Below are 27,226 nucleotides of genomic sequence, written 5' to 3' on the forward strand. Positions count from 1 at the left end.
GAGCCTGGGTGGTGGTGTTCACATCTACACCTTCAGCTACCACTACCCTTGAGCCCGTGGCAGTCGATGAAACGGACTGCCGGGTCACATTGGGGCCAGTGCCAGATGCAAGAGCTGCATCTCCCGTAACCACAGGGGGTGGTGGCATGACTGAACCAACATGTGGCACAACATTGTGCCAAACTGGCGCACCCCTGCCTCTTCCCCCTCTGCGGCCACCCTGGATACCCTGGAGTCCCCCTACTCCCTTGTCATCCCGGCCACATCCCTGACCATGCCCGCCATGTGGAGTATGCCCAGCTGAGGCACCCCTCACCTTTCATGGCCAATCATGGCACAGATGGAGTAGTGCCGGCACAGATGGAGTAGTGCCAATGGGAGGTGTACACAACAATTGTCCTGGGCAATTGGGTTGAAGGGGGTGGGTTACAAGATGTTAACAGCACCTCTGTGCACCTGCAAGGCTGTATATGACTGTGGTGATAAAGTGAAAGGTCACGCAATGCTCAGGCACCCCAAAACTGCTGTAAAACCGTGCACGCAACCCCCAGTGTGTGGAATGAACCTCCCTCCCGCAGTACGCGGTGGCACCCAGGGACACAAAAAACACATACGCGTGGGACACGCAGGCTACTATGACCTCAAAAACGGGTACGCGATACATAGGGGCACCCCCAGTGGGAAAAATAGCATGCGCGACTCACCGTCAGACTAGAGTGATAATGAAAAACATGCGTAGCCAATACCCCCGCCAAAAGAAGAGATACGTCCTTGATTCACTGTGGAGTTGTGATGGCGCGCGAAACAACACGAAGTAGCAACACACACGTCGGTCTCCACGAAAGGCACGTACAGCGAACTGCTGGCCCCGCTCACTTTTAACCCATGCTGAGGGAAACGCCTGCGCCCGTCACTTCACTTAGGCGCTTAGGCCCTTTCCTTGAATTACATGCATTAACACACAGACGTGTTGTGTTTTCACATGCTGATTCACTATGCACCCGTCACGAGGGAAACACCTGCGTGCGTTATGTCACAGACACGCTTACGTGCTAAGGGCCTTTCCTCGAATTACACACTGATGTGCTATTTTATCACGTGCCAATTCACTCTGTATCAAGCTGGCCACGCGACAACACATGGAAGACGACGCTCCTGCCCAGAAGGCCATTTTCCGACCCCCCAGAGCCCTGAGCCCGCTCCCATTCGCCATCTGCTGCTGCCTGCCTGCTGGCCACGTGCCCCGCTATTTGGTGCCTGCACGTCAGCCATCTGCAGGGGTCCAGTTGCTTTGACCACCCCTGCTGGAACAGAAGACTCCCGACTGAAGTTCCATCACTCCACAGATCAGCACGAGGACCCAGTTGCCCACCCACACCTGCCTCAGGGGTTGCCATGTCAGGGGAAACACCATCGGAGACCACTGGCAACTCCCAGCCGGAGAGGCAGAGGGCTACCAGCTTCATTGCCGCAGAAGTTGGTATCCCGGAGGAGCAAGTCCTGGTGCTTTATGATGCCCTCTTCGGAAGATCACGCACTGCCAATGAAGGACGGAAGAAGATCTGGAAGGACATTGTGGCTGACATCAATGTGGAGGGGGTGGCAGCCCGCAACATGCAACACGTCTGGATGCGCTGAGAGGACTTCAGGTCCAGGACCCTCAGCAAGGCCCGGCGCCTCTTGGAGGCAGCGCATGCAGAGTGGTGCCGGGTCCATTTTACCAACATCCAGATGAGGGTCCTGGAACGTACACGCCCAGCGCTCCACCTCCAGGCCCTTCAGAGGCAGACCCGTCTGGAGTCAAGCGGTAAGTGTCCATGCGTACTGATTGGATACAGTGCATGTTGAGGTGTGCCAGGAGTGTGCAGGTTGGACATTTATCTTGAAAGGCCCATGTATGGATGTGTATGTACAGGGACATGAGCCTGCCACATGTGGGTCCAGTCATGTGTGAGGCACATCAATGATGTATGTATTCAAATGCATGATGCCTAAATACATGTGGGGGTGCATACATGTTTACATTTCTGTGTATGTACTATGGCATGGTTGGGGTGTGACACATGGATGCTGGTTCCACCTTCATGTACGTGCACGGTATACATGTGCATGTATTTGACATGTGCCCCACTGTGATACACAATGAATGCATGTGACACTGACATATAGGAGGCTGATTGGCAGATGTGATATAGTTGCCGATGATTTCACTGTGACAGGTGGTGGAGATGTACAAATGCATGTATGTCTGGTGGCGTGTGTGCATGGGTTCGGCACTCCTCGTGTTGCATGTGACATCAGGCTGACCTTCGAATGCTCATACTGTTGTATGTGTATGGATGGGGCTACCAGCTGCATCATTCCTGTTAATTTGCGCATGTGTGTGGGTTCAAATGATCTGTGTGTTGGGGAGTGTGATGCCATCTGTGAAGTTTGACACTGCCACTCATGTGCAACTGTCATGTGTGTATCAGACCATTGTACCGTGCCCTGATGCCTGTGTTCTGTCTCTGCCTGTCTGCACCGTCAACTGATGAAGAGGGCAGAGATGGTGCTGTGGAGCACAGCGGCAGGGATCCCACTGCCAGCCGGAGACTCAAGGCCGAGCTCCCCTCCCATGTTGTCATCTCTTCGGGGAGTGAGGAGTCTGGTGCTGCGTCCGCAGCCGCAGCTGCCGAGGGTAGGTCCAATAGGCGGAGGTCGGAAGTGGACTCTTAGGCAGCAGAAGTGGCAGCTGAGACCCCACAGGGTCTTATGGAGGAAGATGGCACGGAGTCATCTAGGTTGGTGGGGGTTTGGTTGAGGAGGAGGCCGTGAAAGGCCCATGCACGGGGCGTGGAGGGGGGTATTCCACTGGTGCTAGTGGTGCAGTCCAGGGGCAGGGACAGGAGGCAGCACAGGCGGCCGCGGATGTGCCTGTGTGTAATCCTGTCCCCGATCCTGTGACTGCATCATCCGGCACCAGCAGGGATGCCTTCGTCCAGACTGGTTTTCAGGGAGGGGATGCGCACACAACAACTGGCCTTTCTCTCCCTGAGGATGTTGCAATCTGGGACCGTGTTGAGCCTGTCCTGGCTGGGGTGGCGTTGCGTCAACGTGGCATTCGGGATGACGTGCAGGGTTCCCGTGTGGACAATGCACGTTATTTCGGATGCCTCGTTGACCGGGTCGACCTACTAGGACGGGTCGCCAGTGCTGGGTTCCTCCATGTGCTGGACCTTCTACCGACCCCCTCCTCAACTGAACCCCCTATGCACCAGTCGTCCTCCATGCCATCTTCCTGCCCATGTATCACCTGGGAACCCTGTGGAGCTGCCCCTGACCCAGCGGCCAGGCTGGTGGAGGACACATCCCTGCCACAGTCGGGAGTTGGAGGTCCAGCAGGGGTGGCCACCCCAACAACTGGACCCCAGCAGGAGGAGGACGTGCAGGCATCGACAAGCAGGGCACATGCACGGCAGCAGCAGCCTCAAGGTGGGAGCGATGATGGCTCAGGCCAACAACATCACGGGGCAGGCATCGGCCAGAGGGCAGGAGGACCCTGGATTGGGAGTGTCTTCCATGTGGCAGCGGTTGGGCTGGCAAATAGATGCGGAGCAACAGCGGGTGGAAGAGGCACGGCTCACAATGGTCAGGGCGGAGAACTCCATGCGCAGGGCGTTGAGGCGGACTGAGTGCCTCGAGGCAACTCGCAGGAAGTTGGAAGAGGCCATGGCTGCGTCCCTGCGAGACCTCAGGGCCAAGGAAGAGGCCCGCCTCCAGGACGTTGAGGAGGAGTTCGATGATGCCCTGGCCTGGGATAGCAACAAGTGAGCCGCTGGACTTGCCCACTGCCTTTGTACATAGTTCTTTAGGGTTAGGTTTCCTTTGTTTTTTCTTTATTTTGGAGTCCATGGACTTTGCTCCACTTTATGTACATAGTTATTTTTATAGGCTTTTTGGTAGGGTTCATTTTGTTTAGGCATCATGGACCCTTCGGACTTTCACAGACCTGTACATACTTTAGTTATTTTGTCATCCCACGGATCAATGGTTTTGAAAAAAAAAATCATGTACTTTATTTGGACATTTGAAATGGACCACTTCCCTTTTTTCCTCTTGTGGATTTTTGGCTTACATTGGATTTTTTTTTTTTTTTGGATTCAATCATTTCTTGATTTGCAAGTTTGATATTTCTTTATGTTTTTTAATTACGTATTTTAATACAAATCATATTTCTTCACTATTGGTGTTGTGTACTCTCATTGTTTTTGTGCATGTCTCAATGAGCATTGCCTCAGTCATGTGTTGCCACTGTATGGCTCTGTTGTACATTTATGAATGGCCATGGTGGTTCTTTTGAGGCTCTCGTGGCATGGGTAATTTGGGAGTAGGGGCAGTGGATGCTTGCGTGCTTGTACTGGGGGGCAGGAGGGATTTGTGTAGGCATTAGGCCCATGTGTCTCTTTTGTTAGAACATGGTGTTTGGTGGGCCACATATCGGGGCCTGCTGGCAGGTGCCCGTCAATGTTGGGTGGGGGACATGAGTCGGGGCCTGCTGGCAGGTGCCCGTCAATGGCGGGTGGGTGTGTGGGGGATATGAGTCGGGGCCTGCTGGCAGGTGCTCGTCAACGTTGGAAGGGTGTATGGGTGGGGGACTTGAGTCGGGGCCTGCTGGCAGGTGACTGTCAATGGTGGGTGGGGCCATGAGTCAGGGTACTGCTGGTAGGTGACCGTCACTGGTGGGTGGGTGGTGGACATGAGTCGGGGCCTGCTGGCAGGTGCCCGTCAATGGTGGGTGGGTGGGGGACATGAGTCGGGGCCTGCTGGCAGGTGCCCATCAATGGGGGACATGAGTCAGGGCTCACAAGTGCATGGTGCCATGTGGGCTGCCTTCAGGACATGGTCAGGGGTGTAGGGTAGTCCCCTGTGTTGTGGGCTTCCTACAGGGCATGGTCAGGGGTGTAGGGTAGCCCCCTGTGGTGTGGGCTGCCTACAGGGCATAGTCAGGGGTGTAGGGTAGTCCTCTGTGGTGTGGGCTGCCTGCAGAGCATGGGGAGGGGGGAAAGGGCACAGCCAGGAGGGCCCATAATGCCAAATCGCATGTATAACTCCCTGTGCACCCCCAGAATATGCACAGGCAGCTCATCCACCCTCCCGATGCCCTGAGGCAGCCCATTCACCCTCCCCATGCCCCACAGGCAGCCCATCCACACTGGGCATGCCCCACAGGCAGCCCACATCACAGGGGGGACTTTTTCCATGCAACTTACCTGGTGCGAGCGGCGTATGTGTATTCCGAGGGGTGCGCAAGGAGTTTTACACGTGATTTTTGCTGGCGCGAGCGGGTTACGTGTATTCCAAAGCAGTGCGCGGGGAGTTTTACATGCATTTTCGATGGCGCGAGCGAGGTACGTGTATTCCGAGGGGTGCGCGGGGAGTTTTACATGCAATAGGCCTGGCGCAAGAGGGGTACATGTATTCTGGGGGTGCGCGGGGAGTTTTACACACATTCTCATGGTTATGGGGCGGTATGCTGGTCCACTGGCCTTTGCGCCATGTACTGGATTTGTGCGATGTTTTTGGCGCACAGGGCAGGGTTGGGGGCGTAACTGGCGCTGCTGCAGGGTCGCTGCGCCACTTTGCACCACAGCTGCTTATGGATGTATAAATCCATGAATACGCCGTGTGCCTGAATGGGTTTTGGGGCATGAGGCTGGCAAAGACTGCCGCACATGCACTCTGTGCACCAGCCGCGTGTGCCACTTGTGCGCCAAAATTCTATGAATTATGTTTGTTTTTCCATAAATGTTTTGTTGCAATCCTGTTGTATCATGCATTGTGTGTTTTAAAAATGTTCTCTGATTTGATCTGGATTTTTTCATGTCTTTCTTGTATATTGTTTTTTCACATTGTATTAGCTCTGTATAAATTCATCTGCATTTGCACTTTATGGTCTGTATATAGGACGAATTTGATATTTGAACAGATGACCTATGTATTGTATTTACCTTCAATAAGTAAGCAATAATGCCACATTCCTTAGGCTTTACCTGCCAGTAATCCCAGAGGCCCGAATTACAGGCCGCTGAAGCCGTCAGAACGCAGTAGAATTGCCATTAGCACCTGAAGCAAACCCTTGAGATGATAATATGAATAGAAAATAAAAACACCTATGCTGCTTCATTCACAACATCGGCCACAGAGAGTCAGGGTTGCCATGGAAATGTAAGGCAGAGCTCCTCTTCCATATCCATGGGTTCAACATGAAGCTGCATGGCCCGGGCGGAGGAGCCTTTAAGAGGTAAGGGGATGATTTGGGGGAATTTATAGGGGTGCGGAGGGGCTGGATTTGGGTCTGGGAGGCAGGGGAGGAGGGAAAACAGCAGTGCCGGGTTTCCGCGACCACATGGGTAGCTCCGAACTTTGGCTTACATCGGTAGATTCCGCCTGTGTTTGGAGCAACCTAATTGACTGCCACACCCATTAAGGGTGCTGAATTGAATTATATTTTCTACACTCCCTTGGTGTCAAGTATAAATGAAATGATATACGGATTGAATGTCTTAAGTAATATATGGAATTTACAAACACTAATTTATTCCATGAAGAGTTCGTTTTTAGATTTTCTGTTCTGTGCTCTACATCTTCATGAGTTAGGGGGACACCTCAGAGTAATTGTAGTCCCTGCTTGCTCTTATTTACATTCTATCTCCCTCAGGGTTAATACAGAGAATGCAGGACACAATTCAGACTAGGAAACTATAATATACTATTCCCATTCTGTTAATATTAATTAGGGAGTCCGGTTTTAGGGTTTACCCCGATATCTAGACCCCATTAATATAAATCAATTACTCACGGGACTCCAATAAACCACAGTAATTGATTAATTCATACTTACTATGTACAAGGAGCAGGATTTGAAGCTGTGTTCTTATGTATTCAAGACAGAAGAGTTGCCAGTGAGCTACACTGGCAGCTCTATGAAAGAGTTGTATTTAATGACTTAAATGATTATGCCCCATATTTGAATGTATGTCCTTTCTGATAGCTTTTTGCATATTATGCACTGCCACAATACTAGGTATATTAGAGAGTACTCAATGTTTTATATAGCTGGAAAATGCTAATCATAATCGTATTACAGAACTATAGTTCTTTTTACAGAGTAATTATACTGAATTCTCCATTTTCCCTTTTATATCCCTGAAATGATTTATACATAAATGTTACAAAAGTGACCTGACATGGATCCCGAAAGATGTTCTGTTCCTGACAATCTAGACCTGGGGAGACTTTGAAAAGGAGACCGTGTGATGGACAATTACACCACATTTTCAGGTATCATTGCTTGATACAGTAAGGATAAGGTGAAGTGGTTACAACATCTTGTGCTGAGAAATATTACTGTACCTATGCACGCAATTAAACAGTAAAATAAAATCTGTGGTTACACTGGAAAAAACAGTTATCCATGTTTTTTTAAAGAGTGACCGGGAAAACACTGACAAACACTGATTGTGGAAAATGTTGAAAACACTGAAAAAACACCCCGGAAGTAAAAATAAAAAAAATTTAAAAAACACCTAAAACAGGAAACCCTCATAATAATGTATGATCCCACGTGCACAGAGACATTCTATGTTTCCAACAAGAGGTCAAATCCCACTTAGCTTTAAATATAATGAAAAAACACTGTTGCATTTCACACAGAAAATATCACTACATTCTGCATGGAATGAGTAACCCCCAGTGGAAACCACCTCGTCTGTATTCTCCCACACTAGGCACTTAGTAGGACAATGATCTTTGCTGATGTATCATTTGGGGGGATTGTTATCCTCACTTTGGAATAATTCTTTAATGTGCTGAATTAATGATGGATACTGAGGAATTTTCAAGAAACCCTGTGTCAACCTCTACTCCCTCTTGGAAAGCAGGTCTGCTCCAGGAAATAGTCTCCTTGATGATACTGTCACCTCCTCCAGTAATATTCAGGCTAAGCTCACCTCTAGCTGGAACAGGTGTTTCCCTCCTATTCATCCTTTTGATTCCAAAGAGACATCCCTATCACCTGTGTGTTTTTCCCTTCGCAATGGATGGTTTCCCACGCTTTGTCATGATTATTTCACACTTTTTGATGGTTAAATATTTTCATTGGCTTGTACAAAGGTCAGAGAATACCTCCCCAAAACTGTCATAGGTGGATCATATTTTCAAATATCAGAAAGGTGGGCAATGCCTGCTCTTACCATTTTTTAATGCAAAACCACATTTATCCCATATTTAATCATAGCAAGGTGCCACATCAATGAAATATGGATTTCTGGAATCCCGTGGCCTAGACCGACGTCTGGATAGGGCCATAAATATGTGCCATTTTTAAAATAAAGTTATTCATATTAATAATTGTTAAAAAAAAAATAAACATGTAAGGAATTTGAATTTGGATTTATTTGATAAAGGAATATTTCATAACACATTTTCGATTTGTTTCTAGGTTATATGGTTGTAGATTTACGATCATACATTATTTTCAAATGTATAAATAGTTTTGATTGAAATAGCCCCATTATATTCTAGCAACAGAATACCAGTCTCAAGTTTGATTTCTTAGAAATGGGAAATCATTAGCCAGCAGGCCTTTCATTAATGATTAGCTTGGATCTGCTCATAAGGGCCAGATTTGTTAGGGTTCCCATTATGCTGACCATTTGGTGTACTGCTCAAGTGTCAAGGTTCAAAGGTAATGCTCTAAGTACAGTAGTGTGCTCTTTGAAGTGTGGACTTCTGGGAACAGGCTAGGTTGTTTTGTGAACAGTCCTGATTCCTATCAGATCAAAACACCATGGATTCAATTTTGGTGGAATTTTAATTTGTATTTATTAGAATATTCTCTTGGAAGGAGCACACAAGCATTGGGCCTCTCATTAACTTGAAGGCCTTCAAGAAAGTCCTATGTTCTGTGAATAACAATAACCTTGTGTTTTCATTTTTACAAGGCAAAAACAAGTTAATTATGCCAGAAGGCCCAGTGAAATCTCCTAAGAATCATAAAGCTGATACAATGTATACTCCATATGGTGAGTGAGCATGAGCCGACAAAAAGAAATGCAAATAATGTTTTAAATCTGCTACTCTTCCGGATCAACACACCAAAGTTCCCAGAGGTTTAATTTCAGGGGCCACATAGTCTTTTGACCACACAAGTGTTGCTGGGCCCACTGGACTCCATTGCCCGCAACATGGTTGATGGCAGCGTTCTGCACCTCCCATTCCTAGGAAGCGCACCAAGATTCCACCAGCCCCAGAATTGGATTGGCTGGTGCACTGCATTTCCACCCACCATCAGCAACGATAGGCCGAAGCCGGCCATTCCAACTAAGGGCTGTGAATAAGGGCCTATCTGTGCCTGTTCGTGGCGGTTTGTGCCATTGGCCAGACACGCTGCCCTATCCCCTGCATGCCACAGTGAGTACACTCTTCTTATGGTTTGCCCACCTGCTGCCCCTCCAGTCTCTGCTGCCCCTCCAGTCTCTGCTGTAGCTTCCATAAACTATCTCTTCGCAGACGCACCTCAGCACCGGGTCCTCTCAAATGCATATCCCGCACTCACGTTCTGCCCCACTGCCCGATGAAAGCATAACTCTCCTGATCCCACGCCGCAGTCCGTTGTCAGGACTTGCTACAACCTCATCAAGGCGCCACTCGCCACTGTGATTTAACTCTGCCGGCAGCATTATGGATAATAAATCCAAAAACAATTCTCACTGCGAACCAGTCTCTGAAATATACACCACCAGTATGACCACTGTGGGCCTGTCATTACCACATCACCTTGTGTTCCCAATGCATATGTACCACAACTATAGCTTGTTTGTACCGTGTTAACACTGGCTAAGCCAGCATTACTGCACATGTGCGATATTGATCCTAGAGGCACTCACACCGCCTGGAATTAGTTAGATAGACTGGTCGAGCTGACCACTTGCAGTCTACTTTCCCATGCATGCCTTGCCTACGATCTGTCGTGATATGCCACACTACTCTTGCTAGCCACCTGATCTGCATTGTCTGTTCGGCCAATTTTACCCTCACCCTCTTTGATGTAAACTTTGAGGTAGTATCTTTGCACTCTGTGCTTCATTGATAGTTGCCTTTTTTGTTGCCCACCAACTGCTTGTATACCTTGCATTGCATCAGACCCTGCAACCACCCATGGGAAGGCAACAGTGACCTACTCTCAGCCAAAATATCCCTGTCCCCCAACTGCACCATCAATATCCACCTTTTATACCGGCCCCCTGGACTAGCACCAGAATTCCAAGGCCACCTCCTCCACATACTCTGTACCAACCTTAAAAGCTGCACCAAATCTATCCTACTCGGCGACCTTAATCTAGGCTTGAATGAACCTGAAGACAAAGCAGCCTCAGCCATAGCCAAAGAACTAAATAATCTAGGGTTCATACAAAAAGTTACTAACCTAACCCAGTGCAAAGATTGCGCTCTCGATTGGGTGGCAGACCACAATTGCTCAACCTACTTTATCTCCAACTCTGCCTACCCATGGACTAACCACAACTGCATCCAATTCACCATTCCCACCACTCCCACCCCCAAAGCTCTCACATATGCCCCCCTAGCACAGCTCAGAAGTTAAAAAAAACTAACCACAGACAACCTTCGTCCTCCTTGATGTCTCTGAACTCAAGCCCCCATTCTCGAATGACCCTTGCATACTTGCAGACATCTACGCCGACACCCTCACCAGAGCTGTCAAAACTATAGCCCCAATCAAATCAAAAAAAGAAAACAAATCCATGCACACCAACTCATGGTTCATGGATAAACTACTCACCCTACGTACCTTTAAGCGTAACGCTCTAACCAACTGGCAATCAAAGCCCAGTGACTCCACTAAGGGAGAATTTAAAAAACTATCCTTGCAATATCAAGAAGCCATAGTCTAAGCTAAATGTAAATCATTTAACCACAGGATTTCCAAGGCTAACTCACAGTCCAAGGAAATGTTGTCCATATTCAAAGAACTCAACACCCCTTCCACTAGCCGCGATAACATCATCAAGGATGAAGCATGGCACGCCAGCATTCAGGCAGCCCTGCTCAATTAAATTGAAAAGCTCCACAAAACAATACAAACGCAATTCAAAGCCTTGCCCAAGATCGACCACACCCCCATGCCTAACCTCCCTCCTCAAACTCCCCCTAACCTTTTCTTCTCATTCCATGATGTCTCAGAATCTGAAGTCCTCGAACTCCTCCAGAAACACAGACCCTCGACTTGTTTGTTTGTTTGTTTGTTTATTAATTTAATAAAGCGCACCAAACCCTTGGGTAGACGGGCGCAGCAATACAAGAATTCTCGAGGCTTAGTTACAGTGCCAGTCTCAGGCAGGTACATACAAGTGAATATAATACAATACAGTATAGTGCGATATAATACAGTATATAATACAGACTGGGCATAGCTTATATTTATGGTGCGTATAAACATGTGAATGCACCATATAATACAATGTATAATACAAGATCTAGCTGATCAAATGTGCAGGTCGAGGAGCGTGGCAAGCATAGTCTAAATGGAGGGTGAGGGAGGAATGGCAATAAAGAAGCCGAGAAGGTTATAGGTCGTTGGTGCAGAGCCAGTTGATAGCATTGTGCCTGAATTTGGTGTAAGGTAGAGGGCGCCTAAGGTCGATTGGTAGTGTATTCCAGGATTGCGCAGCTTTGACTGGGAAACTAGTTCCTCCAGCGGTAGACAGCTTGTACCACAGGGTTTCGAGCATGAATGAATTAGTGGATCTGGTAGGTCGGGTCGTAGTTCTCCTAGAGATTTTTTCTGCTAGGTATGAGGGAGCTAGATTGTTTAGGCATTGAGATGTGATGGAGATAGTTTTTAGGAGGATTCTGTCTTTTATTTTTAGATAATGGGTCTCTTTCCAAGAATTTAGTAATGTGGTCTTTAGTTGGGACGTTCAGTGCTGCTATTAAAGGCATTATTTTGTAGTTGTTGTAGTTTGTCAGTGACATATTTGTTAGCGCCAGAGTACAAGGCATTGCAGTAATCTAGTCTGGACATGATTAAAGCGTTAGCCAAGGTGATACAACTGGCACTAGAGAGGAATGGTCTGGCAGTGCGGATTAGCTTGCATGTGTAGGCTGTTGTGGAGGCGAGGGAGCTGACTTGTTTTTTGAGGGTTAGTGAGGAGTCTAGATAGAAACTTAGTGTTTTTACAACAGTCATGACTGTGATGATATTGTTGTCAATATTGAAGGATCCATAGTTTGGGGGTAGTTTTTTTAGGTTAGTGTCAGATCTGAGGAGCAGTATCTCAGTTTTATCGTCATTCAGGCAGAGGCCATGGGTCGCCATCCATGCCTGAATGAGGATGTATATCTTGTTCACCAAAGCCAAGTCCATTTCATAGTTGCCCGAAAGGGGTATGAGGATCTGGGTGTCATCTGCATAATTTGTGTAGGTGACGCCCAGTCTGTCCAACTTGTCAAACAATGGCTTGGTGAAAATGTTATACATGGTGGGTGAGACACAGGAGCCCTGTGGGAGTCCACATGTTATTTGGATAGGGTCAGCGCAGGTTGAAAAGCTCCATAAAAAAATACAAACGCAATTCAAAGCCTTGCCCAAGATCGACCACACCCCATGCCTAACCTCCTTCCTCAAACTCCCCCTAACCTTTTCTTCTCATTCCATGACGTCTCAGAATCTGAAGTCCTCGAACTCCTCCAGAAACACAGACACTCGACTTGCAAGGGAGACATTTGTCCTCCCAAAATCATCAAAGAATGTGCTCATTCCCTGGCTCCTCTCATCATGGCATTCATTAATGCCTCCTATGAAGCCTGCACTGTCCCCTCCATCCTCAAAGAAGTCTCGGTTTGCCCTCTTCTAAAAGATCCCTCCTCTCCTAACAACTACTGCCACATTACCAGTGTCCCATTTCTCCTCAAAATCCTTGATAAAGCAGCCCACAACCAGATCCAACAGTTCCTAGAAACCAACGCTATCCTTGGTATAAGGCAATCAGGGTTCCGTAAAGGCCACGGCACAGAAAATGCCCTTCTAGATCTAAAAGATCAAATAACCACAATCATGGACAAAGGCAAACCTGCCCTCCGCCTACTCTTGGATCTCTCTGCCGCTTTTGACCTTGTGGATCACAAGACTCTCACCTCCCACCGCACGCATGCAGCACACTCATGGATCACCTTCTTACTTGAAGGAAGCCATGCACAGCTCCCACCCTATATAAACTGTTTACTAAACCACTCTTTGACAAACTAGACTTCCTCGGCATAACTTATACCGACTATGCCAATGATACGCACATCCTCCTACCGCTTTCAGGCATATATGAAAAGGACTCCGCAGCCCTCCTTCAGATCTACACTACCATCCAGGCATGGATGGCAGCAAATGGGCTATGCCTCAATGGCGATAAAACCGAGATTATCATTATAGGCCCTAAAGAAAGACTAGCCAAACTCAGCCAACAATACTGCAACTTTACTATCGATAGCTCCATCATCCCAGTCTCACCAGCAGTCAAGACACTTGAGGTGGTCTTCGACTCCACACTGTCTATGACTCGCCAGGTCAGTGCCATCGATTCTGCATCTGCCCACACCACCAAGCTTATAAACGCAGTCAAACCCTTCCTCTCCGACCAAAACTGCCCATCAATAGCGAGAGCAACCATTGGGGCTATATAAGACTACTGCAATGCTCTCCTAGCTGGCACGTCCGCTAATAGACTCCAAACAGTCTGAAATAATGCTCTCAGAGCAGCTCTCAGGATCCCGAAAAGAGACCACATTACGCAGCGAGCTGCCCACTGGCTCCCTGTTAAGGAAAGAATAACCTTCAAGACTCTCACTCTAACACATAAATGCCTAAGCCTCTCTGCCCCTCCCTACCTATCAGAGACCTTATCCAGAGATATCTCATCAAGTCCAAAAAGAACCTGCCACACAAACATACTACGCATCCCACTTATCCAAAGATCCAAAGCGGGCGGGATTAGCTTTCCAAACCTAGCACTCAAATTTGGAACACCCTACCTAACACACTCAGAGCTGAGACCTCCCTCACAGCGTTTCGGAAAAAGCTCAAAACAACACTATTTAACTAACACACCCTCCCCCTGGCCCTCACTCACTCTGCCTGTAACCAAGTATGTACCTTGCCTCCTTCTGTAATTTAGTGATTTTCCACATTGATATAAGTCGTCTGTAACTCAGTGAGTCTCCACGTTGATGCAAAATGTCTGTAACAGCACCACGATGCCCCGGGGCTGCTGCATGCTTTAAAAATGCTAATTATAAATAAATAAATAACCCAGGGCTATAGTGGAGTTTAACATGTGTTCAAGTCAGCAAAATAAACAAGAACACAAGCATTGGCAAAGCAGTCCCAAGATACCATATTCTTGTTTATACATGAAAGGTGCATTCACTTCTATTGTAGTGAGTGGCTGTAAACTATTCTTATAAAATACTTAACAATGACTTCACTCCTTTTTGTTCCACATTTCCCAACCAGAAGACACGTTTCAGTTTAAGTCATATTTTTCTTTTCTTCATAACTAACTGCTCATATTTTCCATTTGGAACACTTTCCATGTGAGCTTATTCAATTAAAGATGGTTTGCTTGCAGGCTTGAATAAGTTGATGTGCATTTCAACAATGGAAACTAAGGTTTATCCTGTGCTTATCAGCATTTCTCATACTTTTATTTCTGCAATGAAGTATTAATGTTCTCATCTGCATTTTAATGTCTTTATTTGTAGCATGGGGGTGCACCATTTAAAACACATGGTCATCCCCATGATAAAAGTTAAACGTTGTATTTAAATGAGAAACGTTCAACCTACTTAGTTGTGATATGTGCAATTCTGCAGAACATTATTTTAGGGTGAATTCCTGCCTTACAATTCAGTGATGTTTCTGATGTGTGGCACAATATGTGTCATTTGTGGGGTGCTATCTTTCATGGAAGCAAGTAACTACCTGCAACCTCATGAGAAACCTGTTCATATTAACTGGTGAGTAACATTGATGAATGAAGTGTGATATTAGTTGAATCCCTCTTCTTTTTAAATTGAGGCAGTCCCCATGTCTCGTAATCTGTTTCCACAGTTGTTACAAGATAACATATGGCCTGCTGTGCTAGGAAACCCCCTTCACCTACTTCAGAAGCATGGAACCTGGGAATCCTTCCTCATAGACACTGGCCTATACATTTACCAACATATAGAAGACCTCAACAAAAAGCAAACTACCTACTACATATGGGCAGCACGTATACTAAAATTGGAATGATACAGAGAAGATTAGCATGGCCCCTGCCCAAGGATGACACGCAAATTTGTGAAGCGTTCCATACTTTTCTCCCTGCCACTCTAAAACTTGAGGAGAACCATCTCCGGTTCCGGAAGCACCTCAAGGCCTTCCTCTTTGCTTCTGCCTTCGCCCCCCCTCCTCTGCTCATCTGCTCTCTCTTGGCACTGTGCACCTGGCCACCCTCTGTCCCCTGGGCCCAGGTACCTGCTCACCTTGCCACCCTCCTGCACTGCCACCCGGCCACCCCTTGCACTGGGGACTGTATCTGTACCCATACAGCCCCCCCTTTTTCTTTTCTTCTTTTTCTGCACTTATCAGACTACCCAGTCTGCTGCCTTAAACACAGCACTTGCCACTTGCCGGCTGCACTACCACTGTTTATTGCATCAATGTTCTATTTATTATTTATTCTGCTCTCCTCTACTCCGCACTTTCCACTCTCCCCTTCCATGCACTTTTTCCCTTTTGCCCTTTCCCATGCACTTGCGCGTTCTCAACGTCACTGGGCCTAGTAAGATTGCTGTTGTGTTATGTTCTCCCGTGTTCCCCTCCCTTGCCTAGTCGCGCTCTGAAACACTTGTGTACGAGCGCGATACAAATAAAATATCATATCATATCATATCATATCATATCATATCATATCATATCCTCAGAAAGATACTCCCGTTTGGATCTTACACAAAATATTATCATCACCAATGCCCTATTGCTCTCCAAGCTAGAAAACTCAGATTCTCTCTATAACTTCCAAATGATCCAAAATAAAACTGCAAGATGCATAGTGAACCTCAGGCCTTAATACCCACCAAAACTAACATAGAAATAAAAACCCAAAACATTAATCACAGGCAGAAACCTGCACTTTGCACTGCACTCTACTTGTGATCCCTCCTTACAAACCATCAAGATCAGGGGGGTCCATCTTCTTTGTCCAAGCCCCCTCAATGTGGAACTCAATTCCACTTAGCATCCACTGCATAGAGGACCACATTTGCTTTCCAGAGGGCCCTCAAGACCTGGCTATCCCCCCTGCTTCCTGACAAGCCCTTGCATCCTCCTCAGGTATGTTAACCTGCATCCAGGTAAATAATGAACCCACCATGAAATTTACAGAGAGATGGAGGGAATTAATTCCAGCAGACCACAGGACAGATTCCACACCATATTTACGAAACCAAGAAACAAGCCAGAACACACAGATACGTATAACAGTGCGTGCTTATGAAGATAGCCAAAGGCAAGGCCAGCCAAATGCACGCATCTGCTATCATACACCACTGGGAGACGCATACTCTCCAAACGACCTCATAGCACCCATCCACATACCAGCTCGATATGGGTAATAGGCATGGCAGGCAGGGGATTTAGCAAGAGAAGACAGGGGACAGGGAAAGATGAAGCATAATGGGTGTTATGTGTTCAAAACATGGATTTAATACCAGTGAATAGATCCCACATTGCAAGAATCCTGATTGGTTGTGATAGCCCACAGACTACTGGACAGTAAAGTACAATACACAACATTCTAGAACAATAACATGCCCATCCCATTTAGAATATGTAATGCAAGAGAAATTGTTCAGTGCAAGCTAAGGTGAAACCCACATCCTTATAAAACATCTACACACTTAACACCTCATGTTTGTTGAGTCTGAAACATAACAACTCATGATTGTCGAGACGTAAAAATGCCCCTTAACCTAATTCACTGGGAGAGAAAATCACTTGGCCCAGTGAACTATCTTGTGTGCCATTTTAACTGCATTTTCATGAATTGAGGATGGGGAACAAAATCGGCACAACCTCTTCAACTAGCTCCACGATGAAAATATGCCTGCCTCTCTGCCCTATGACATGTTTATGCTGACGGAGAGACTGGAATCGCTAGAAATGCTGTCTGTTTTCTACACCAGTAAAGGCCAAAGGCAATCCATGTGGATGAATTGTCATGCTGGCCACCATGCTCATATCTGGTGGCAGGCAAACCACGTATTATCTCTTAGGGGATGTAAAATGGCACAGGAACATTGGACCACCAGGATTCAATTGCATTGTGTGCATCCCTAAGGCAAAACTACCACAGAGAAAGTGCTGCAGAGACAAATAATTTAGTGATGGAGCCCTTTTTTTAAAATGTACCTCTTAATGTACACTGGTCTAAATGCTGTGTAAAAACTAACTAAACTTTATTTAAAAAAAAATGTTTACAAGCACACTGTTACATTTTGTCCATGACAACTGACACAATGGTTTACACGTTTTAGGCCTCGATGGAGAATTTATCATGCACCGATTTGGGTTAGCCTGTCAGTGACATGCGACATTCAGAGGGCTCTCGCCAGAGTAGCAGTTCAGGACTTCGGCATCACACCCCTCCAATCACCCAGCCACTTTAAGTTTCTTTTTTGTTCACTTTAAGAATACATTGCACCCAAAAAACACCTATGGCAGCTCATTATTCTGCACATGCAGCCTATTTGGTTTGGGAATGCAGCCCCATTTGTATTTACGTTGTGCATAATTAGTAGAGATGGTGGGCATGTGTTGTTGTAGTGTCATGTTCAGGGAAGCAATGACCATTTCAGCGATAAGCAAGTGAAGCTACTCCTTTACTTCCACCATCTAACTGATTGAGATCCACGCACCTGTCATCATAACCAAACTGTTCCCGTTTGCATTGAAACAATCAAGTCTCCAAGAGTTATGATTTTAAGCCGTATGTGTCACTGACTTGTTCCAAAAGGGAATCAGCTCCTGCAGTGGCATTTTATAAATTTGTAGCAATATAAAATTCATATATTATTTGTCAAAACAAATATATAGCTTGATTTGCTGCAAACGTTCATGTTTATATTTATTGCAAATAAAGCACATTTCATTCGGAACATTATGCGATTAGTAATATAGAAATCTGTTTATAAATGGATTTATTTGGAGTCCACCTTTTACGTTATTGGTTGGTACATTAATGCATATGTAGATGTGCACTGTACTGCTGTTCATTAAAACTGTTCACTTGGATCTGCCCCAATTTAATTCACAAATTAATCTCAGTGTCCTATGAATTGAGAAGTTGCTTGAGGGGAAGAATATTACATTTCTGCATAGGAACCTGATGTCAGAATTGATAAAATTACAAGATGAGAAAATGGAAGTTAATGATCCACCTTTATCACTCTGTTTCTAGAGAAGCTTAGACGAGATCTTCTCATTCCAACTCCCGGAACATCCTGTCTTTTTTTTAATATACTCTAAGCACATGCTACAAATGAATAAACATCATTTGATGAACCAAAATATGATTTATGCAAGTAGGTAATGAAGAAAAATCTACATTGAAAGTAATTTGCCAACAGTCTAAGCTGTGTTTAGGTGGGCCATCATCGACGGCTTCTATGGTGAGACAAATCCACCTGCATGTCACAGGTCAAAAGGAACAGGTGGGTAACCTATTTCTGCATGTGTGGAGCCATAAAATAATACAGTCTTCCGACTAATCCAATGTCGCCACCAACCTTTTCACAGACAAGATTGACTAGATGAGGCAACACATTAACATAGTTGTATTGAATCATTGTGTTACACTCGTGTTACCCTACACAACAATTCTATTGGTATAGCTAATTATACTGCTGACCCCATAACCCATAGCTAGACTGACTCTGTTTTTGCCTGTAATTATAGGTAACATGTTGACGCATTATGGTTAGACTGCATGGCATGGCTAGCAATTGTGTAGACTAAATCTATGTTTATCATCCACTAAATCTGTAGAGCTGACTATATCGTTGCATACATAACACATAATATGCTGATCATTAAGTTAATCATCACATTTGCTTCTCACCATACTGCTCACTGCATACCAAACACTGTGTGTAATTTGTGAAAGGTTCATGACACAGAGAAATAAAAACAACTAACACATAGCTACATTTCACTCTTTGTAATTGCCTGCATACCGAGCACATAGCCACATAGACTGTTTTGATGCACGAATATACACAACAAAGAGCTACATTGCATTGGCTTCACACTTTTATGGCATGTACACTGCAGCCATACATATCTAGCATACAATTGAATTATACTCGACCTCTACTGGTTAGTTGACTCACTGTTTGGCCTGCTCCTAAGCACTTAGCTAGATTAACTCAATTGTGTTCATACAGGCATCTATAGCAACTGTTTAACTTAATATCAATACATAAACATCTAGTGCACAGTCAGATTTGATTCTGCGTACTTGCCTGAATACCAAACATATTAGGAGCTTTCTCATAGTGCTTTGCTCATAACATCTGCATGACAGATTAACTGACTTCTACACCTGCCGAGCTACTGCATAATTCATCATGTGGCTATATCCCTAGTAATTAGTGAAACTGTGGAACACCCTACCCAAAACGCCCTGCCTGGAGGAGAACCACCTGACTTTCAGGAAACAGCTCAATAATTGGCTTTAGAACCAACCACTTTGAAAGAAAAGGAAAATAATAGCAACGACTAGAAACTTTGTACCATAACCTTGGCTAATTCACGAGAAGCCGTTTTGAAACTCTTGGCACGAACATTGTGGGAATCAAGCTGACTCATGGAACATCTACTGCGTATCATGGTTCTGCAGTTTTAATCTCAATGATTTCTACTGCAAAGGGCCATGAAGTGACAGCACACTCACCCCCAGTCTCCAACCCCTCATCCCTTAACTAATTCCTCACTACTAAAATCTTGTATCCTTACACCTGCCACACTCCTACAGATGACCTCGTATGTTTAGTGTAATTAACAGATTCAGACCCTTTCCATCTTTTATCAACAACCATGCTGTTATTATTTGCACTCCACAATCTGAGGGCTGCCCATATGGCTATTCTGCCCGGTCAGAACAAACCATAAACAACAAAGATGTCCATATCGACACACAGGTATAAGGAACTTCGGACCTGGATCCTTCAACACCAACAGTTTCGGCATCTGCCTTCCCACTACCCGACTAACACACCTGCCCTCTTTTCTTAAAGAGCCAAGTGAAGCCAAAACACAACTCGCCCTTAGAGTATTTTCCAAAACCGGTCTCCCCACAGCTGAGCTCCTGTCGGTAAAAGTCCCTCTCTCATCCACTCAGACCATTCTACTACATCTCATCTACTGAACTCCTGAGCCCATATCTTCCTTCAAGCAAGATTTAACCCCCCTACTGACCCAAAATACCAAACCCGGCTCACAAATTGTTTTGCTGGGAGTCCTCAATTTAGGCCGTCATGACCCTAAGGATACCAATGCTACAATTATAGAAAACTCTATCACACAACTTGGATTCAACCACAGTATTACTGAACCTACACATAATAAGGGCAGAACCCTGCATTGGCTGGCAGATTTAAATTGTAATACCACAATCATTAACAATTTTCTGTGCGCCTGGTCAGACCACCACTGCATTACATTCACATTACAGGAGATCACCAGCAGCACTACGTCCTCTTCCATTGCACCACAAACCATATCAAGAAATAGCCGCAACATTTCATTAGATAACCGTTACTTCAGACTATTACTGACCCCTCAGCTATCCTGGACAAATACCCTTCTTCGTTGGTAGACCTGCACAACAATACACTAGAACAAGCACTAAACAAAATTGCCCCTCTTAAACTGAGAAAGGCGAAACCCACAGCACATCTAAACAAATGGTTTACGGCAGACCTAAAAGCACTCCATAACACCAAAAGAGCCTCTGAAGCTAACTGGAGAAAAACACCCTCCATTCCCAACAAGGGCAAATTTAATAATGCCACCTCTACCAACAAACTGCCATCCTTAACACTAAAAAAGAGATATATAACATGAGAATCCAAAATGCAAAATCTGGCATGAAAGAAATCTTTACCATTCTAAGGGAATTGGAGTCCCCTACACCACTGACTGAAGCCTGTGTGAAAGATGTGGCCTGGTGTGCTAACATTCAAAAGTTCTTATCCGATAAAAATGCCTTACTGCAAGACAAAATTGAGACAAAAACCAATAGACTTGCATTGAGCTCTGGCTCTCACAAACAATCTGACAAGCAACGTCCTCCCTGTTGCCCGTTTCACTTCTCTCCAGTCACCACGAAAGAAGTTGAAAAAATCATCTTAGGTATAAAACCTTCACACTGCCAGGGTGACATCTGTCCAGCGTAAGTGATCAAGGAAGGAGCAAGAGACGCGCGCACCAAGCAAGTACCACAAGTACCTCTTTGCCTCAGGACGCCGCTTGTGGATTCAGGACCAGCTGCTGCCTTTGTTCTTTGCAGCGTTCTACAGGTGACATTTATGGACTGAGGTGTGTGAAGCCACGCCCCCTCAAATGCCGTCCTCAAATACAGACGTGCGCGCGCACCAAGCAAGTACCACAAGTACCTCTTTGCCTCAGGATGCCGCTTGTGGATTCAGCACCAGCTGCTGCCTTTGTTCGTTGCAGCATTCTACGGCTGACATTTATGGACTGACGATAAAGCACCATTCTCAAGAAGAACTATAGACTTTGAAAACGTTTAACTTGAATATTCCATACTAAAATATCACTCGTTTATTTTTTTGTAGTGTATGAAGCCACGTCCCCTCAAACGCCGTCCTCAAATACAGATGTGCGCGCGCACCAGCGCATGCGCACCAAACAAGTACCACAAGTACCTCTTTGCCTCGTCGTCGAGGCTGGAGGTTTTTCTTGTGGTACTTAAATTCTCAGTGTTATCTATACAAACAAGCTCGGGTGGCGTGGCCTATCTCACCATTGACACGCTTACAACAATGAAAGCATTCAGTTTAAAAACTAGAATGCCGCCATCTCTCTGCACAGCAACGGCATTAGAAAATCTTGGAGGTCTGCAGCAAACGTCCTCGAATTTGAATTCAACACCCATCAGAACCAAAGGTACCAAAGGTGGGCTGCCCAATATGGACATACGGTCGTTTTGTAGTGATTCTCTAACAGCTCATAGAGTAAAATCTAGATTGAAGAATGAACAGCTTACAGAGGAAAAGAAGATTCCTGGTGCTGCATCCTCTGGCCCTGTGCCTAAAAAAATTGTTATGTTATGTTATGTTACCAGATGCCTTGGAAGGCACACCAAGAGTGCAGCCCTTGAAATCTTTGTCGAGTTAATCTATCTTGGACACCGCTTTACTTGAAAATATACCTGTGACTGTCCAACCCATTACATCCATCTATCTGACCCCAACCGCTAAAGATGTAGCGGTAATTGACCTGGATCTCAATGATTCGTTTTTTTCCAACAAAATGATGTCTGAAAATCTTTCTAAGTCCCCTATAATGTTTTCCGAGGTGACCCACACCTTCATAGAAACTGTTTCCTCCATCTCTATATCAGAGACAAGTGTCGTACAGACCAACTCACAGGGAATGAATACATCATTATGTTTGGAAAAAAGTAAGTCATCTATAAATATTACGTTACAGGCTATGAATTCAGCTATTCAGGCACTATGGAAAATATATCAAACCATAGATAATCGAATCACAATGCAAGAAACACTCATGCAGAAAATGTTACCATCACATGAATTACCAAAAAGTGAAACTCAACTGCATGTGGCTCTTAACTACAAGAGTCTGTCAATTTTGACAGTCACTAATTCTGAAGCATGCCAGACCGATAAAGTCTCTGAGCAAGGCAATCTCAGTGTGATTACCGTGGAGAATGGTGAAAGTGGAAGAACAACCAGTGTTTTACCATACATTGCTTCAATTATATATGATCCATCAGCAAACATTTCAAACTTGTCTAAAGAGACAGATACAGATCCACTGATTAAATCGGCTGTGGTTCCCAAAGGTGCATTATACCCGATGTTTACACCAAGGATCCCAGAGGTATGCAAACAAAAAAATAAGAGAAACATGAAAGCAATGAGTTCCTGTGAGGAGTCATTGCCTCAATCAGTGAATAAGGGCATTAAGAAAACCAAGAAAGCAAATTTAAAGTTATCTTAAATTGAATGCTCTACAAAACACACGGGAGACTCTGCCACCAAACAATATTTGAAAGCTATTACGCTCCCTAAAAAGAACCAAATACTCACCTCTCAGGCTATTATGAAAAAGTATGCTCAGCAAATGCACATTAAAAAGAAAATGGAGATATGCTATTTCCATCCTGTTCAAGAACTGAATTATCCTCCTTTGAATGAGCTCTTACAGGCGCTAGGTTCTCAAAGTACAACTTGCCCCCCTCCACCATGTGACCTAGTAAATTTTAATAATCCTAAACCAAACGTGAGTAAGAACTCCAATAGTAAGATTATATCAAGTGCTGACCATGATAGATTGGAAATCAGGACAGCGGTTGATGCTTATATGTCCAGTCATGTTCAACCTCAAATTTAAATAACTAAGAGAGCCTATGAATGCATCGAAAGTAAAGCTACTCAGAGTCAGAGTAACTCGAATTCAGTGCAGGAACAGGTGTCATACTCAATGTTAGACAAGATGAGCTTAGCCTCATATCCTAACAAAACAGCGTTTGAGACCTCTAAAAAGGGAATGTCTGTTCAGATGAATGTCCTATGGTTGATGCACGAGTGAATGACGCATTTCCCTCGAATGATCTGTCGTGCGCCATCATACGACTAATTGAGGGTGCACTGGGGAACTTACATAATGGGTAAGGAGATAATTGAAACTAAAAAAATCCAGTAAAAAGACTTTGGCTGATAAAAGTATTCCCACTAAGGCGAAACCAGCTCCTCACTCGTTAATCCTGGCCTGTAAACCACCCCCAACCACTCAATACGATCTAAATCGGAGAGAGGTGATGGCGATATTCTTAGACATTCCACAGTTGGAAGACATTGTATCTGCCGACTTAGCATTGGTGGAGTTCGTGCAGAACAAGAATCTAAACACAGTGAGACTCTGGATACAATCCAGGGTGGTGCAAAATCTTATTTGGCAGTCGAAGGATTTCCTGGCTGCACTGGGTTTTGATCTTACTATCGATCACTCTAATTCGCAAGGAGCTTTAATTAAGAGTAATCAACTTCCCTATGCGCCCTTACCTCAGAGACAGCAAACTAATTTGGATCAGTCGAAACATCCAATGCCCAATAAAACAAAAGGTAATGCCACTTTTAATATACCTTGCTCCTGCTCGCACAATACTGATCAAAGATAGCTAAGCCCAAAAAATGTGCAGATGCTTACCTTGGTCAGTTGGAATACTAGGGGCCACAAGCATCTAGCTAATAATGATCAACATCAGTTAAACAGCTATGACTTGGTGCTTCTGCAAGAAACTTGGTTGACTGCACCTCTGATTTGGGATCGTTATGAGGTGTTTTTGAATCCAGTTATTAAAACGACAATGGGTAGGCCAATGTCTGGACTCCTCACAGCTGATAGGAAAAAAAAATGATCTTTCTTCACAACTGTGGGTGATACCCAATGGATTTATGATATTGATCAAAGTTTGCACTCCTGTTGATAACTACGCCGTGCTAAATTTGTACTAGAACACGGAAGCAATAAGTGATGACTGTTTTTTCAGAGATCTGAATGGCCTTTTTGACATTGTGACTGGTGATCGGCAAACTTGATTTCTCATCCTCGCTGGCGATCTGAATTTAAGATGCTTGGAAAGCATGAATGAACAAGCTAGTCAAAGAAAAATACGCTGAAGATCACTAGTACAACATAGAGGTCTGCATGTTTTGAATGGAGCTTTTACATCTGACATACCAGCTGCTCCGACTTGGCACACAGGTCCTGTGTCGTCAATTATAATATCTATGTAAATGCGGCTCTGTGGCCAAATGTTCAAGATTTTACTGTCATAACTTCAGAAGCCAGTGACCATAACATGTTGACCAGTGAATTAGATGATCAAATGCAATGTGATCATGTTATGATATGGCATTTGTGATATGGCATTTGTAACGCGCCTATACACAAGGGTTTCAAGTGTTTCAAGGCGCGACGAGGCAGGGAGGGGGGAACAGGGGAAGACAGACAACGATCCTACTAGGCCAGGTGTCATTCAGATCGCGCAAGTGTAGGGGTAGGGGGAATGGAGAAAGTGCGAGGGAAGGGGAGGGGGGTGTGCAGTACAAGGTAAGTAGAATAAAATAAATAGGGCCAGCTGGTGGCAAGTGCAAGGTAAGTGCAGACAAGTGCTGGGAACGGGGGCTGTAGGGATACAGAGACAGTCCCGCAGTGCAGGGGTTGCCAGGGAGGCAGTGCAAGTGGAGAGTGGCTGGGCCCAGGACCAAGGTCGGCGAGAGTGGCCCAGTTGCAGATTCGGTGCAGATTTAGCGAAGAATTAGCATGGGAGAGGGAGAGAGAAAGCAGAAGCAAAGAGGAAGGTTTTGAGGTGCTTCCGGAACCGTAGATGGTTCTCCTCAAGTTTCAGGGAGGCAGGAAGGCTGTTCCAGAGGGAGGCCCCTGCCGAGGAGAGAGATCTACCCCCAGCTTGTTGCTTCGAGAAGCGACTGACCCTGAGGGAGTTGGAGACGGATTAGCGAAGGGCTCGGGACGGAAGATATTTAGGAAGAGAGAGTTGAAGGTATTTAGGCCCCAGGCCCCAGAAGGCCTTGTGTACAATGCAGAGGGTTTTGAACATTATCCTCGCAGCCACTGGGAGCCAGTGTAGAGACTTCAGTCCTGGAGAGATACAGTCCCTGGGCTTGAGGCCAAGGACAAGTCTCGCAGTTCTGTTCTGGATGAGTTGCAGAGGGCGGAGAGAGGAGGCAGGAAGATTAAGATAGAGGCTGATACAGTAGTCCAGCTTTGAGAGAACCAGGGCTCGTGAGACAGTGAGCTTCTGGAGGAAGGAGAGGAAGGGAAGAATACTTCTGAGGAGGTGCAGCTGGTAGTGTGACTTCTTAGAGATGTCAGATATATGAGGAGAGAAGGAGAGTGTGGAGTCGAAGATAACCCCGAGGTTTTTTGCCGTGCAGGTAGGAGCAGGAAGAGGGCCAAGAGAGGCCGGCCCGAGAGTTGCAGGGAAGGAGGGAGTGGGTGTGCCGATGAGTAGAATCTCAGTCTTACTGGCATTAAGGCAGAGGTCATTGGCGGCACACCATTCCTGAATAGCAGACAGACAGTCAGAGATGAGGGAAGGAGAGGAGGAGGCCGAGGGTAGCCTGAAAATGAGCTGGGTATCGTCCGCATAGCACTGAAAGTTGGGGCAGAGAGCGGCGATGCGGTGGGCAAGGAGTGCCAGGTACTGGTTGAACAGCCAGGGGGAGAGATTTGATCCCTGGGGGACACGACAGGTGGAGAAAAAGATGTCAGAGAGGAAGGACCCCAGTTGGACCTGGGAGGGTCGATTGGAGAGGAAAGAGGTCAGCCACGCCAGAGCCTGACCAGTGATACCCAGGTTATCACAGAGACTGTTGAGCAGGATGGCATGGTTGACAGTGTCAAAGGCAGAAGAGAGATTGAGCAGAATGAGAACACACGGAGTGTTGGAGTCAAGGTTCAAGAGTAGGTCCTCACGGATGTTCAGGAGAGCAGTTTCCGTGCTTCTGGCAGCTCTGAAGCCAGATTGATGGTCATGAAGACTGCCAACAGATTCAGCATGGACGTTAAGCTGGGAGATGGCCAGTTTCTCCAGGAGCTTGCCCAGGAAGGGAGTGATGGAGATTGGGCGATAGTTAGCCGGGCAGGAGGGGTCAGAAGAGGGTTTCTTAAGAAGAGGGTGCACAAGGGAGTTCTTAAGGGGGGATGGGAAGACTCCAGAGGCGAAGGAGTGGTTGCAAAAGTCAGCAAGGGCAGGAGCCAGGGCGTCGATGTGGTCCTTGATAGTTTTGGAGCAACAGGGGTGAACCTGTTTAGACGAGACTTTCATAGATCAGA

At 45.7% G+C, this 27,226-nt stretch overlaps 1 non-coding gene across 1 annotated transcript; it reads left to right on the top strand.

The window, feature by feature from the left end:
* Nucleotides 1-15,306: 15,306 nt before the first annotated feature.
* On the top strand, nt 15,307-15,414 carry LOC138460437 (U6 spliceosomal RNA). Its single transcript, XR_011263147.1, has one exon. It is a non-coding gene; the product is annotated as a U6 spliceosomal RNA (small nuclear RNA).
* The last annotated feature ends 11,812 nt before the right edge of the window (nt 15,415-27,226 follow it).

The sequence above is a fragment of the Ambystoma mexicanum genome, chromosome 4p (assembly GCF_040938575.1).
Source record: "Ambystoma mexicanum isolate Mex_15411 chromosome 4p, UKY_AmexF1_1, whole genome shotgun sequence".
In the NCBI taxonomy this organism is placed as follows: domain Eukaryota; kingdom Metazoa; phylum Chordata; class Amphibia; order Caudata; family Ambystomatidae; genus Ambystoma; species Ambystoma mexicanum.